This window comes from Heterodontus francisci, chromosome 15 (genome assembly GCF_036365525.1).
Source record: "Heterodontus francisci isolate sHetFra1 chromosome 15, sHetFra1.hap1, whole genome shotgun sequence".
NCBI classification, from domain to species: domain Eukaryota; kingdom Metazoa; phylum Chordata; class Chondrichthyes; order Heterodontiformes; family Heterodontidae; genus Heterodontus; species Heterodontus francisci.
In genome coordinates this window covers 2027227-2032870 of record NC_090385.1, presented here as the reverse complement: position 1 = coordinate 2032870, position 5644 = coordinate 2027227, and positions in this window count along the sequence as shown.

The window sequence follows — 5644 nt, the reverse complement described above, 5'->3', positions numbered from 1 at the left end:
ACTAATAGAACCAGAGAGGCAGCACTGAGCAATTCAACACAAAACACTAATAGAACCAGAGAGGCAGCACTGAGCAATTCAACACAAAACACTAATAGAACCAGAGAGGCAGCACTGAGCAATTCAACACAAAACACTAATAGAACCAGAGAGGCAGCACTGAGCAATTCAACACAAAACACTAATAGAACCAGAGAGGCAGCACCGAGCATTCACACAAAACACTAATAGATCCAGAGAGGCAGCACTGAGCAATTCAAACACAAAACACTAATAGAACCAGAGAGGCAGCACTGAGCAATTCAACACAAAACACTAATAGAACCAGAGAGGCAGCACTGAGCAATTCAACACAAAACACTAATAGAACCGGAGAGGCAGCACTGAGCAACTCAACACAAAACACTAATAGAACCAGAGATGCAGCACTGAGCAATTCAACACAAAACACTAATAGAACCAGAGATGCAGCACTGAGCAATTCACACAAACACTAATAGATCCAGAGAGGCAGCACTGAGCAATTCAACACAAAACACTAATAGATCCAGAGAGGCAGCACTGAGCAATTCAACACAAAACACTAATAGATCCAGAGAGGCAGCACTGAGCAATTCAACACAAAACACTAATAGAACCAGAGAGGCAGCACTGAGCAATTCAACACAAAACACTAATAGATCCAGAGAGGCAGCACTGAGCAATTCAACACAAAACACTAATAGAACCAGAGAGGCAGCACTGAGCAATTCAACACAAAACACTAATAGATCCAGAGAGGCAGCACTGAGCAATTCAACACAAAACACTAATAGAACCAGAGAGCAGCACTGAGCAATTCAACACAAAACACTAATAGATCCAGAGAGGCAGCACTGAGCAATTCAACACAAAACACTAATAGATCCAGAGAGGCAGCACTGAGCAATTCAACACAAAACACTAATAGAACCAGAGAGGCAGCACTGAGCAACTCAACACAAAACACTAATAGAACCAGAGAGGCAGCACTGAGCAATTCAACACAAAACACTAATAGATCCAGAGAGGCAGCACCGAGCAATTCAACACAAAACACTAATAGAACCAGAGAGGCAGCACTGAGCAATTCAACACAAAACACTAATAGATCCAGAGAGGCAGCACCGAGCAACTCAACACAAAACACTAATAGAACCAGAGAGGCAGCACTGAGCAATTCAACACAAAACACTAATAGATCCAGAGAGGCAGCACCGAGCAACTCAACACAAAACACTAATAGAACCAGAGAGGCAGCACTGAGCAATTCAACACAAAACACTAATAGATCCAGAGAGGCAGCACTGAGCATTCAACACAAACACTAATAGAACCTGAGAGGCAGCACTGAGCAATTCAACACAAAACACTAATAGAACCAGAGAGGCAGCACTGAGCAATTCAACACAAAACACTAATAGATCCAGAGAGGCAGCACTGAGCAATTCAACACAAAACACTAATAGAACCAGAGAGGCAGCACTGAGCAATTCAACACAAAACACTAATAGATCCAGAGAGGCAGCACTGAGCAATTCAACACAAAACACTAATAGATCCAGAGAGGCAGCACTGAGCAATTCAACACAAAACACTAATAGATCCAGAGAGGCAGCACTGAGCAATTCAACACAAAACACTAATAGAACCAGAGAGGCAGCACTGAGCAATTCAACACAAAACACTAGATCCAGAGAGGCAGCACTGAGCAATTCAACACAAAACACTAATAGAACCAGAGAGGCAGCACTGAGCAATTCAACACAAAACACGAATAGATCCGGAGAGGCAGCACTGAGCAATCAACACAAAACACTAATAGATCCAGAGAGGCAGCACTGAGCAATTCAACACAAAACACTAATAGAACCAGAGAGGCAGCACTGAGCAATTCAACACAAAACACTAATAGATCAGAGAGGCAGCACTGAGCAATTCAACACAAAACACTAATAGAACCAGAGAGGCAGCACTGAGCAATTCAACACAAAACACTAATAGAACCAGAGAGGCAGCACTGAGCAATTCAACACAAAACACTAATAGATCCAGAGAGGCAGCACTGAGCAATTCAACACAAAACACTAATAGAACCAGAGAGGCAGCACTGAGCAATTCAACACAAAACACTAATAGATCCAGAGAGGCAGCACTGAGCAATTCAACACAAAACACTAATAGATCCAGAGAGGCAGCACTGAGCAATTCAACACAAAACACTAATAGATCCAGAGAGCAGCACTGAGCAATTCAACACAAAACACTAATAGATCCAGAGAGGCAGCACTGAGCAACTCAACACAAAACACTAATAGAACCAGAGAGGCAGCACTGAGCAATTCAACACAAAACACTAATAGATCCAGAGAGGCAGCACTGAGCAACTCAACACAAAACACTAATAGAACCAGAGAGGCAGCACTGAGCAATTCAACACAAAACACTAATAGATCCAGAGAGGCAGCACTGAGCAATTCAACACAAAACACTAATAGATCCAGAGAGGCAGCACTGAGCAATTCAACACAAAACACTAATAGATCCAGAGAGGCAGAACTGAGCAATTCAACACAAAACACTAATAGATCCAGAGAGGCAGCACTGAGCAATTCAACACAAAACACTAATAGAACCAGAGAGGCAGCACTGAGCAACTCAACACAAAACACTAATAGATCCAGAGAGGCAGCACTGAGCAACTCAACACAAAACACTAATAGATCCAGAGAGGCAGCACTGAGCAATTCAACACAAAACACTAATAGATCCAGAGAGGCAGCACTGAGCAATTCAACACAAAACACTAATAGAACCAGAGAGGCAGCACTGAGCAACTCAACACAAAACACTAATAGATCCAGAGAGGCAGCACTGAGCAACTCAACACAAAACACTAATAGAACCAGAGAGGCAGCACTGAGCAACTCAACACAAAACACTAATAGATCCAGAGAGGCAGCACTGAGGAACTCAACACAAAACACTAATAGATCCAGAGAGGCAGCACTGAGCAACTCAACACAAAACACTATAGATCCAGAGAGGCAGCACTGAGCAACTCAACACAAAACACTAATAGATCCAGAGAGGCAGCACTGAGCAACTCAACACAAAACACTAATAGATCCAGAGAGGCAGCACTGAGCAACTCAACACAAAACACTAATAGATCCAGAGAGGCAGCACTGAGCAATTCAACACAAAACACTAATAGAACCAGAGAGGCAGCACTGAGCAATTCAACACAAAACACTAATAGATCCAGAGAGGCAGCACTGAGCAACTCAACACAAAACACTAATAGATCCAGAGAGGCAGCACTGAGCAATTCAACACAAAACACTAATAGATCCAGAGAGGCAGCACTGAGCAACTCAACACAAAACACTAATAGAACCAGAGAGGCAGCAATGAGCAATTCAACACAAAACACTAATAGATCCAGAGAGGCAGCACTGAGCAATTCAACACAAACACTAATAGATCCAGAGAGGCAGCACTGAGCAATTCAACACAAAACACTAATAGAACCAGAGAGGCAGCACTGAGCAATTCAACACAAAACACTAATAGAACCAGAGAGGCAGCACTGAGCAATTCAACACAAAACACTAATAGAACCAGAGAGGCAGCACTGAGCAATTCAACACAAAACACTAATAGATCCAGAGAGGCAGCACTGAGCAATTCAACACAAAACACTAATAGATCCAGAGAGGCAGCACTGAGCAACTCAACACAAAACACTAATAGATCCAGAGAGGCAGCACTGAGCAACTCAACACAAAACACTAATAGATCCAGAGAGGCAGCACTGAGCAATTCAACACAAAACACTAATAGATCCAGAGAGGCAGCACTGAGCAACTCAACACAAAACACAATAGAACCAGAGAGGCAGCACTGAGCAATTCAACACAAAACACTAATAGATCCGGAGAGGCAGCACTGAGCAACTCAACACAAATCACTAATAGAACCAGAGAGGCAGCACTGAGCAATTCAACACAAAACACTAATAGATCCAGAGAGGCAGCACTGAGCAATTCAACACAAAACACTAATAGATCCGAGAGGCAGCACTGAGCAACTCAACACAAAACACTAATAGAACCAGAGAGGCAGCACTGAGCAATTCAACACAAAACACTAATAGATCCAGAGAGGCAGCACTGAGCAATTCAACACAAAACACTAATAGAACCAGAGAGGCAGCACTGAGCAATTCAACACAAAACACTAATAGAACCAGAGAGGCAGCACTGAGCAATTCAACACAAAACACTAATAGAACCAGAGAGGCAGCACTGAGCAATTCAACACAAAACACTAATAGAACCAGAGAGGCAGCACTGAGCAATTCAACACAAAACACTAATAGAACCAGAGAGGCAGCACTGAGCAATTCAACACAAAACACTAATAGAACCAGAGAGGCAGCACTGAGCAATTCAACACAAAACACTAATAGAACCAGAGATGCAGCACTGAGCAATTCAACACAAAACACTAATAGAACCGGAGAGGCAGCACTGAGCAATTCAACACAAAACACTAATAGATCCAGAGAGGCACACTGAGCAATTCAACACAAAACACTAATAGAACCAGAGAGGCAGCACTGAGCAATTCAACACAAAACACTAATAGATCCAGAGAGGCAGCACTGAGCAATTCAACACAAAACACTAATAGAACCAGAGAGGCAGCACTGAGCAATTCAACACAAAACACTAATAGAACCAGAGAGGCAGCACTGAGCAATTCAACACAAAACACTCATAGATCCAGAGAGGCAGCACTGAGCAATTCAACACAAAACACTAATAGATCCAGAGAGGCAGCACTGAGCAATTCAACACAAAACACTAATAGAACCAAAGAGGCAGCACTGAGCAATTCAACACAAAACACTAATAGATCCAGAGAGGCAGCACTGAGCAACTCAACACAAAACACTAATAGAACCAGAGAGGCAGCACTGAGCAATTCAACACAAAACACTAATAGATCCAGAGAGGCAGCACTGAGCAACTCAACACAAAACACTAATGGAACCAGAGAGGCAGCACTGAGCAATTCAACACAAAACACTAATAGATCCAGAGAGGCAGCACTGAGCAACTCAACACAAAACACTAATAGAACAGAGAGGCAGCACTGAGCAACTCAACACAAAACACTAATAGATCCAGAGAGGCAGCACTGAGCAACTCAACACAAAACACTAATAGATCCAGAGAGGCAGCACTGAGCAACTCAACACAAAACACTAATAGATCCAGAGAGGCAGCACTGAGCAACTCAACACAAAACACTAATAGATCCAGAGAGGCAGCACTGAGCAACTCAACACAAAACACTAATAGATCCAGAGAGGCAGCACTGAGCAATTCAACACAAAACACTAATAGATCCGGAGAGGCAGCACTGAGCAACTCAACACAAAACACTAATAGAACCAGAGAGGCAGCACTGAGCAATTCAACACAAAACACTAATAGAACCAGAGAGGCAGCACTGAGCAATTCAACACAAAACACTAATAGATCCAGAGAGGCAGCACTGAGCAACTCAACACAAAACACTAATAGAACCAGAGAGGCAGCACTGAGCAATTCAA